We start from the raw sequence: 9,532 nt of genomic DNA, 5'->3' as shown, positions 1-9,532 counted from the left end.
AAAAAAAAAAAAAAAACCTTAATTTACAAAAAAATAAATAAATAAATAAATAAATAAATAAATTTAGTTTTTTTATAATAGGGAAGACCAGGAAAACCAGCATTATTTTTACCTGATTTTAAAGCAGGGATCACTGTATCTCTGACAGGTTTCTGGTAGCCATGTGGGCTGGGCAGAGCACAATAATAAAGATGAGAAATGAGTAGGAGGAGGTGGGACCCCAGACCGGAAAGTGACCGCAGATATTTGCACATGAGAATTCTTATTCTTGTAGGAATATGCCTGGCAGGTGCATTTGGCTTTTTTCAGTTCCCACAGTCAAGTGCCAAATCTCAGCCAGCTCCCCCTCACCTCCTGATGGGATTACCCCCATGGCTGCCTCCCAACCCTTCCTGCCCACTTTTCTTCTGATCCAGCCCCATTCTAATCTCTGCTTTACCTGACACCAGCTTAATCTCCTTAAAGTAATGCATTTAGCATTTATTCCCTTTAAGAACCTGCTGTGGCTCCTGATGGCCGGTGGTCGAGTCGGCTGGCTCTGCCTGCATGCAGACCTGTCCATGGCCAGTCCCACCCTGCAAAGCTTTCTTCTCACACATCCTAGCAAACACCCCAACTTTGGGTGGCCACCTCCCTCCTTGCAGGTGGCCGCTCTCCTTCCTTCCTTCTCTTCTCACTCAAATCCAAATCTATACTTCTATCAAGGCTCCCAGTCAAGTCCCCGCTTATCCATGAAGCTCTTTCCAGGTAGAACCAGAGAAATGTTAGGGCGAGTAGAAGCCTTGGAGATTACCTGGGCTGGCTTCCTCATTTCATAAAGGAGAATACTGGAGCTTAGAAATGTTCAGTGACTTGCCCCAGGTCAAACACTGCCTAGAACTCATGTGCCTTGTATCCACATTTGGGCCTCTTTCTATGCCATGCCACTGCTCTGCCCATCCCGGCTCTGCTCTCCCTGGCTCTATGGAAATCAAATGGAAACAGAACACTTGCCACACAGCTTGCCTCTTGACCAGCTGGTGTCATCCTTGAGCTCTTCCATGAAGTATACCTTGTCTCTGCACTTGGATTTCAGTCTCCCTCCAGGACAGAGGCCATGGCTGCACTGCACCGAGAGTCTAAGAGCCCCACCATAGCCCCTGCCATTGAGCTAGGGTACTGGGCCTGTGCAGACTCCTTGAGCAATAAAAGTTTTTCAAAAAGTGGGATGTGTATTCGAATTGAAAGAAAACTTTAATAGCAAAATATACATGCCACACATCGTGTTCTAGTGCTCAGACTTCAGGGGGAGGTATACTTGTTTTCTGAGCAATATTTGCATTTTAGCCATGAAGTGACTTACTCCACATAAAATCCCAAGCAAAGCTATAACCACAACCCATACTCCTGGGGGATGGTATATCATATTAAGCAAGTTGGTTGTTTGCTTATTTGTTTTGTTTGTTTGTCTTAGCTGTGAGTGTTCTTTAAGAAAAATCAACTCTAAGATCTGGAAGCTGAAACTGAAAATGCCACCAAGGATATGCAGTGCTGCACAGCTTGAAGGGAAGGGTCTGAGGCTCCATGTTCTTAAACCAGATCCCTGAACCTCTATTAGGTCAGCCACCTGGACAATCAATTTGACTGACCTAGTCAGCCTTCCTTATCTAAGTCTCTTAGCAGAAGTGAATCAGAGTATTCCAGACCTCTCTAGGTTCCTACCCAGGGTGTTTGTGCATCTGACTGCAGGATATATTTGGGCTGTGTCCCCAAAAAACCTCTGAGAGGTACTAAGGGTGACTGGGACCCTACTACAGCAGTGACAACTCTCTCAGTGACAATGACTGTGGCAGGACTGTATGGCCATGCTGAGAGCTCCACATGTGAGCTCTCAGCACCCTGTACATGAATGTTCACTCCTTGAGGACTTAGGTTTATTTATTAATGGGGACTTAGAGACCCCATCTTTCCTTCAAAATTCTCTGTGACTACATCAAAGAAAAAAGGAATCAAGATTGGCCTTGTCAACCTTTTTTATATGCTTCTAAATATGATTAAGAGGTAGTGTTCTCAAGGCCTTCTATAGAAAGTAACCTTCAGTATAAATTATCCCCTGAGAACCTAAGGAAAATAAAGAAGGGAATCTCACTCTGGCTGGCTTTTCCCCTGTGTGGTATCCTTGGGATCCGAAAAAGATTTCAAGTTCAGTTTCTAGGTTTGTCATCCCCACTCACCCCTCCTCCACTCCTCAGCAAGTTTACAGCTGTGTATATTTAGTGTCAGCTTCCAGAAAAGGTTTGGTTGACTTGAGAATGGTTTAATAATTGCCGATTGAGAAACTGTGTATTCTTAAAATGGGGGAGAGGATGAAGGGAAACAGAAACACACAAAGGGGAAAGTAGTTAGTTGGGCTAAAGAACAAGAAACTGTGTCTATTAGTGAAATGGTCCAAAGGGAAGGAAGACCAGAAACAGGATCCCTAGTGTCTAGGAAGCTTTCTCAGGTTGACAAGTCTCCTGAACAGCAGGTCAGATCTCCCTGTCCTACTCCAGCATTAATCACCCTGCCCCTCCTGTTCTGATGTTATCCTCCTACAAGCAGTCACCTTGGAGAGAAGTGGTAGTGGTTGCAGCAGCTCTTAAAGGAGGCATGTAACTTTAGGTGGAGATGTGTATGTATGAATCATGGTCATGCTGTAAAGCAGCCCGCCTGGATCTGGGAAGCAGAGCAAAGGTGGGTATGAAGTCAACTAGCAAGAGGAGAAATTACCCCAAAAAGCACTTACGCTTTTAGAAGGGATAAGTGGCAAAAAATATTTGGTGCATAACCCCCATCTTAGAAGGCCTCTATTGTTATAGTCAAAAAGGCGAATTTATTCTTCACTAAGTTTCCCATCACCTTCCCAAGGGCAATTATACTGTGCACAGGATAAACACAGGATGTATAAAGAATGTTTATTCTAGAGTCTCGTTTCGTATTTAGCTACCAACTTAACTTTTATCCTAAGTAAAACTGGTCATCTGTAAACAGGGATGTTTTCCCTCATCTGGCTGAGGAACAGATGTGACCATTAAGAACCAAAAAAATCTGAGCTGAAAATATAGGCCCCACCTAAAAGTTTCTAATTTTCTCATTATTAATAGGGATGATACTGAGAGCAAACCTTTATGAGCGCCTACTATAAGCCAAGCACTGCTGAATCATGCTTCCCAAGAAGAGTTCTGATTAAAGAGAGTGAAAAGTTTAAGATCTGTAGAGAGGATGATTTCTCATTGTTTCCAGATTCCTTTATCCCGGTTACCATGTGTATGGGTGGTGTGGAGTCAAGGGCTGTGTTAGACCTCTTTGAGTGCTATATTCTTTCTAAAACTTACTTTTATGTCTGTGTGTCTCCAAATCTTCTCAAGGTTAAGAAAATACCTGAGCCATTTCTATTTTTTGGAGTGCCCAGGTATATTTACAAAATGAAAAAATGACAATAGGGCTTTTTTAAAATGCAATGCTTTTATTTTTAAAAATAAAGCATAGGGCAATTATACTGTGCACAGGATAAACGCAGGATGTATAAAAATGTTAATTGATAATGGACTTAGAGCAGCCTGATCTAATAACAGGGCACAATTTTTTTTGAGACAGGGTCTCACTCTGTCACCCAGGCTGGAGTACAGTGGCACAATCACAGCTCACTGCAGCCTCAACCTCCCAGGCTCAAGCAATCCTCCCACCTCAGCCTCCTGAGTAGCTGGGACTACAGGTGCACACCACCATGCCCAGCTAATTTTTTTATTTTTAGTAGAGATGAGGTCTTGCTGTTGCCCAGGCTGGTCCTGAACTGAACTCAAGCAATCTTCCCACCTCAGCCTCCGAAACTGTTGGGATTATAGGTGTGAGCCACCACACTCAGCTCAGGGCACAATTTAAAGCTATAAAATAGATGCTATTTTTCAATCCTCTCAGGATTTCTCAGTGACTGTATATGTAAAATCTAGTTCGAAGAATATGTCTAAAAATCTAAACTCAAGGTTCTCGTGGATGCAAAGCTCAGGGTCAGGTGGTCTTATGCCCTGATCCCCCCATAGGCCCTCACAGACCAGGTATAAGCCCTTCTCCTACACTTGCTTCCTCTAAGAAGCTGGTCGTCAGCCACAATCTTTACATAAGGAGAAGTACCAATCCCAGAATTCTAAGTGTTTCTGTTTTTTCCCTGCTCTAAGTCCTAGCCTTCTCAAACACCACCACCGCTGGGCAGGCTTCTACGCATAGGAATGGGGGCCAAGGGTGGGGAAAAGGGTAGCCCTCCTCTCAGAGCCTCAGCATCACATGGTCAAACCCAGCTTCCCACAGACAAGTTCAGCAATCGGGAAACCGGCAGAGCAGGCTGACATGGGCCCTCCCTCTCACAGCCTCTGGAAGGAAGGAAGAATATGGGGACACCAGAAAGGCTGCTTGTGGAAGGGCTCTTCTCAGGCAGTCAGCACTGATCTCTCTCAGCGCCCCGCCCGCCCCCCCCCACAAGGCTGTGGAGGTTCTGGAGATGATGGCAGAAGTGCCCTCGCCTTCCCTCCACAGCATGCCCTGAGCACTCAGCTTCCCTTCCCTTCTTCCTATCTTGTAGTGGTTGCAGCAGAGAGCCCCATTTGGCAGCGTGGTGGTGCTCTTATCTATTAATGGAAACATTGGCCTGTCTCCCAGTATAACACAAGATAGGCCTATGCATCAGTTATGCAATCTTTGCTTTGATGACTTCATCAGAAAGGGTGGGTACAATAGGAGAGAAAGGCTCCGGTTGGGGGAAACAGTAGCTCAGGAGGGGAAAAGAAAAAATCTCCCTAGCAGCTGAAGACAGCTGAGACTGCTTCCCTCCCTATTTTTAAATCAAGGAAAGAAAGGTAGCAAACATATGGGTGAAAAAAACCTAATGGAGCAGCTAGCTGACAAACCACTTTCAGTCCATGTGTCCTGACAGCGGCCACTTGCATGCCGGCGCAGAGGCTGTGCTCGTCTCAGTGGTGCAGGTTTCCCAGCCCTGGTGACTCAGGTTTTCTTACATCTCCACAGAGAAGACAGTCTGTGGAGGCAATGGCGGTTTTCACCCACCTCTCGAGTTCTTGAACTCCAAAGGTCTGGCTGGTTCTGGCCATGCACTGTGGCTTCAAGCCTAAGACAGAGAAAAGCCACAGAGAGCTGGGTAGTGCCACAGAGAGCAGGCTTGTCCAGGTAGACCAAAGAATTCTTGGAAGATGGTCAGTACCCTACCTCTGGCACTTAGGGGCTCTTTGTGGAAGCAATGGAAAGCCGACCTAGTTGTTGAACCTGTATCGAAGCCCAGTTGTTGAAGCCACGTACAGGTTTTGAAAGGGGTCCTGCCACTTAAGCATGTCTGTTACACCTTCTAGAGCATAAGGTGGGCTCAGGGAGAAATAGTCCAGGTCCCAGACATAACCTGGGCCCCTCTTGAACTCACTCTACATTTCATTCCATATCGGTTTAGCATTATTCTTAACAAGCTTTTAAAAATAATACTAAAAGTAATATATATTCATAACAGAAAATTTGAAAAAGCATAAAAATAAAAATCTCTTACAATTCTTGTCTAACAAGACTATCCAGTGGCTAGTGTTTTAGAAACTGCTTTTTTTTTTTTAAACACCTGAGGACATAAAGAAAAAAAAAAAGAAACTGCTTTCCTTTCCTGCCTTTCTTAACTATATATGGTAAGCTTTTTTCTATGTGATTAGATAGTCTAAGGAGGCATGATTTTTATTGGCTGCCTAGTATTCATGGTATGGATATACCATAATTTATTTAATCAAGCTTCTATTGTTGTACGCTAATGAACTTTTAACCAATTTAGAATTGCTTTGGTGGTGGAATTAATCACAAGAAAGGGATCAAAAGGACTCTTACAATTTACATCAAAGGCAGACGAAAAGCATAACTCTCCAAGTTGTGTTTCCATTGGCGGGACCTATGGTAACTATGTTCAAAGCACTGATAAGGACAAATGGTATTTTTGTTGCTTTTATCCCCCCAAAACATGGCCTTGAAAGGCTGACCTTCCTGTGGCTGGTGGCATCCTCACATTTTGCACTGGACTGCCAACTTTAACCCTTTCTTTAACATTCAGCAGAGGGTCAGCTCAGGAGCTTGGAGAAGCAGTCCCTTATAGGGCCATCATTTTGTCCTTTCCAGTTATACCTGATACTGGTTTAGGCTAGAATTCATCCCAGCCAATTAGTCAGATGAGTTCAGTAAATCTGTATTTTGTTGCAGCTGTGGCCCTAGCTCTGTGCTGGATACTGGGGAGACTCATAGTCTTAGTCCCAAAGGAACTAAAAGCCTTGCCAGGAAGGATGCCATAAGGATATCATCCTGCCAGGAAATTATCACTTGAAAGCATTTGGAAAGTTAGAACTTTCTACCTCTCCCATGTTACTTAATTAAGAATCAGTAGGGTGTGTTTAATTGTGTATATACCATGATCATAAGCATAAAAATATGTTATTGCATATGGGAAAAAACTAGGAGGAAATATAAAAACACATCAAATATTAACAATGGTTACCTTTGAGTGTTGAAAATGAGTGTTAGCTTTTTTCTGTACACTTTTTTTCTGTCTGTATATTTTTCTGCATTTTTTTTTTTACTTTGTACTTTTTTTTATATCTATAGTTTTAGTTTTCTGCATTGTTTTTCAAATATTCCCAGCAATTGGGAAGCAGAGGAAGGAATCAGTAAAATGTATATTTTTAAATAATTGCCCTATCAATTAAGCAGTTAGCTCCTAAAATAATGGGGACCAAGACCTTTTTGTTTGTTTGTTTGAGACAGAGTGTCACTGTATTGTGCCCAGGCTGGAGTGCAGTGGTGCAATCGCAGCTCACTACAACCTCCACTTCCTGGGTTCAAGCAATTCTCCTGCCTCAACCTCCTGAGTGGCTGGCACTACAGGTGCCTGCCACCAAGCCCAGCTAATTTTTGTATTTTAGTAGAGATGGGGTTTTGCCATGTTGGCCAGGCTGGTCTTGATCTCTTGACCTCAGGTGATCCGCCCGCCTCGGCCTCTCAAAGTGCTGGGACTACAGGCATGAGCCACCGTGCCATGACAAGTCTTGTTCCCCATTATTTTAGAAGCTAAAGCTAGAACCAGAAACACAGCACTTCCCTCACCTGAAGGATGCCCTGCGTGATCAAGAGGTTTTGGCAGTAAGAATAACAACCATAAGCTGTTTGTTATATAGGCCAGTCACTGGGCCCATGGTGGAGCTGAGTTTCTACCCAGGCCTGTGGGGTTCCCCCAGTGTACACTGTTCCTTTCTAGAAGCTGAACAAAGAGCTTTGATGAACCCATTTAGAAGCCTTTGCATTGGGCCTCAAGTTACTGCTGTTTCAGTGATAAGCCTCCTAAATTGATGAACTCTGCCTTAAACGCAATCATCTTGGGACACAACCATCACACATCACAAAACAATCCTTTTAATCCAATCTTCTTCAATAATCTGCTGAGACAGAGGAGTTTAGATGGGGTGGGCCCTTTTGGAGCTCTGTTATGAATTTATTGTAAATACCTCTCCAAACCCACAATAAAAATTGTTCTGGAAACAGAAAGTTTGTAAAAGAAAACCAAATCTCTGCCTTGACACCTGATCAACTTCAAAGGGAATTCTAAGGTTTTATTTCATTTTGTTTCTTCCTTCCACTTATGGTTGAATGATCTAATCTTATGCCCTTGCTTTAAATGTCAAAGTTGATAACACAGAGGCATCCCAATTTTGGGTACCAGGCAACATATTAAAAAAATGATGCATATTTTGGTGCCCTTTCAGTTGCATCCTTTGATCCCAAGGGTTTCTACCTTTTTATTCTATGCCCACTCCTCTCCCCACCCCCTTTCCATTTCTTTTTACTCCAACATCCTCCTGGGTGGTCTGCTCAATTTAGACCAGATGCATGTTATGGTCAGTGGAAAAGTCAGAATCCCAGAGACGCCACCACCAGCTGTGGGACATCAGACAAGTTCCTTAACCTCTCAGAAATTCGGGCTTTAAAAAAAAAAAAATCAACAAAATGAGTTAAACATACAGGAGAGGCCGGGCGCGGTGGCTCAAGCCTGTAATCCCAGCACTTTGGGAGGCTGAGACGGGCGGATCACGAGGTCAGGAGATCGAGACCATCCTGGCTAACACGGTGAAACCCCGTCTCTACTAAAAAATACAAAAAAACTAGCCGGGCGAGGTGGCGGGCGCCTGTAGTCCCAGCTACTCTGGAGGCTGAGGTAGGAGAATAGCGTGAACCCGGGAGGCGGAGCTTGCAGTGAGCTGAGATCCGGCCACTGCACTCCAGCCTGGGCGACAGAGCAAGACTCCGTCTCAAAAAAAAAAAAAAAAATACAGGAGAAAGCCCCTAGCAGAGTGTTTTGCAATGAGTAGGTGCCCCATAAGTGTTACATTCTTCATATTTGAAGAACTCTTTCAATCAGAGGGAACTTTCCTCAAATCATAGCTTTCCATAGTTCACTTATTACACCAGGGACTTGTAGGTCTAGGGATGTCTGATGCTTCCTTAGCAAGGGCATTATAGGGGACTCACCCTTCCTCAGTCATGGGTGTTCCTCAGCCTCCACAGCACAATTGCAACTGGAGCAGTCCTTCCTGGAAGAATTGGCTTCTTTTGGCCATGGGCTCCTCTCAGAATTCTTGGGTTTGCATTGCAAACATCACTGGCCTGAGCAACCCTCTGAAAATTTTGAGAATTTTGTTCCAAAGCAGGAAACTTTGCAACAGAAACCTAAACAACTCAGCACCTTGACTTGCTTTTGAAAACGCAGCTTTGCAACCTAATCAGGGCACAGGATTATTTGCCCCAGTGATTCTCTATGGGACATCATAATCACCTGGAGAGCTTGTTAAAACACCCCCAAAAGTTCTAACTCAGGAGGCGTAGGGGGGAGCCTGGGAATTTGCATTTCTAACAAGCTCCCAGGTGGGGACTAATGCATTTGATCCTGCAACCACATGAGAACCCCTAATTTAGTTCTTAATTTTTCCCAAATTGCCCATACTTGGAATGGGGAGGTTTTAGAGTATTCGTAGCTATTTCCTTTTTATGGCACTTCATTAACTATGTCACCTCCAAAATTTCCATTGTCAGGAGTCTTATGAGTATGGTTTTCATTTCAGAGGGTGGGGACTGAGAGAGGTCAGATGGCTTACCTGAACCTCTGGGAATCACAGCCAGGCGCCTCTGTCTAGCCATCATGGGTGTTCGATTCATCCTGTGCTGCTCAATAACATAAAACTGCTGCGCTCTTTGGCCAAGCAATTGTCACGTTAGCTTTCACCTCTGATACATACTTTCGCCTTCTCAAACTTACTAATAAAACTTTCAATAGTATCTTTGCAGGAGGAAGCCTCTGGATTCTGGTGAGAGGTTGGATGTAGCTATCTTATGATATATAAAATTTAGTCGAAATCCCACTTGGGCTAAAGATTCCTTCCTTCAAAAAAATTTTTTTTACTTGACCCAATTCAGAGTGAGTGTGTGTGTGTGTGTG

At 43.9% G+C, this 9,532-nt stretch overlaps 2 protein-coding genes across 2 annotated transcripts in view; one reads left to right on the top strand and one right to left on the bottom strand.

Moving 5' to 3' along the window:
• The window catches only part of MAML3 (mastermind-like 3 (Drosophila)), a 446,583-nt gene that overhangs the window by 411,956 nt on the left and 25,095 nt on the right, over window positions 1–9,532 (top strand). The gene's annotated exons all lie outside the window — the stretch shown is intronic.
• The window catches only part of MGST2 (microsomal glutathione S-transferase 2), a 41,058-nt gene continuing 36,055 nt past the window's right edge, over window positions 4,530–9,532 (bottom strand). The window contains exon 4 of the mRNA XM_011955790.1: window positions 4,530–5,137. The gene's annotated coding sequence lies outside the window, so the exon portion shown is untranslated. The remainder of the gene's footprint in view (window positions 5,138–9,532) is intronic.

This window comes from Colobus angolensis, unplaced genomic scaffold, assembly GCF_000951035.1.
Source record: "Colobus angolensis palliatus isolate OR3802 unplaced genomic scaffold, Cang.pa_1.0 Scaffold400, whole genome shotgun sequence".
Lineage (NCBI taxonomy): Eukaryota > Metazoa > Chordata > Mammalia > Primates > Cercopithecidae > Colobus > Colobus angolensis.
This window is presented reverse-complemented; position numbering and strand designations above follow the sequence as displayed.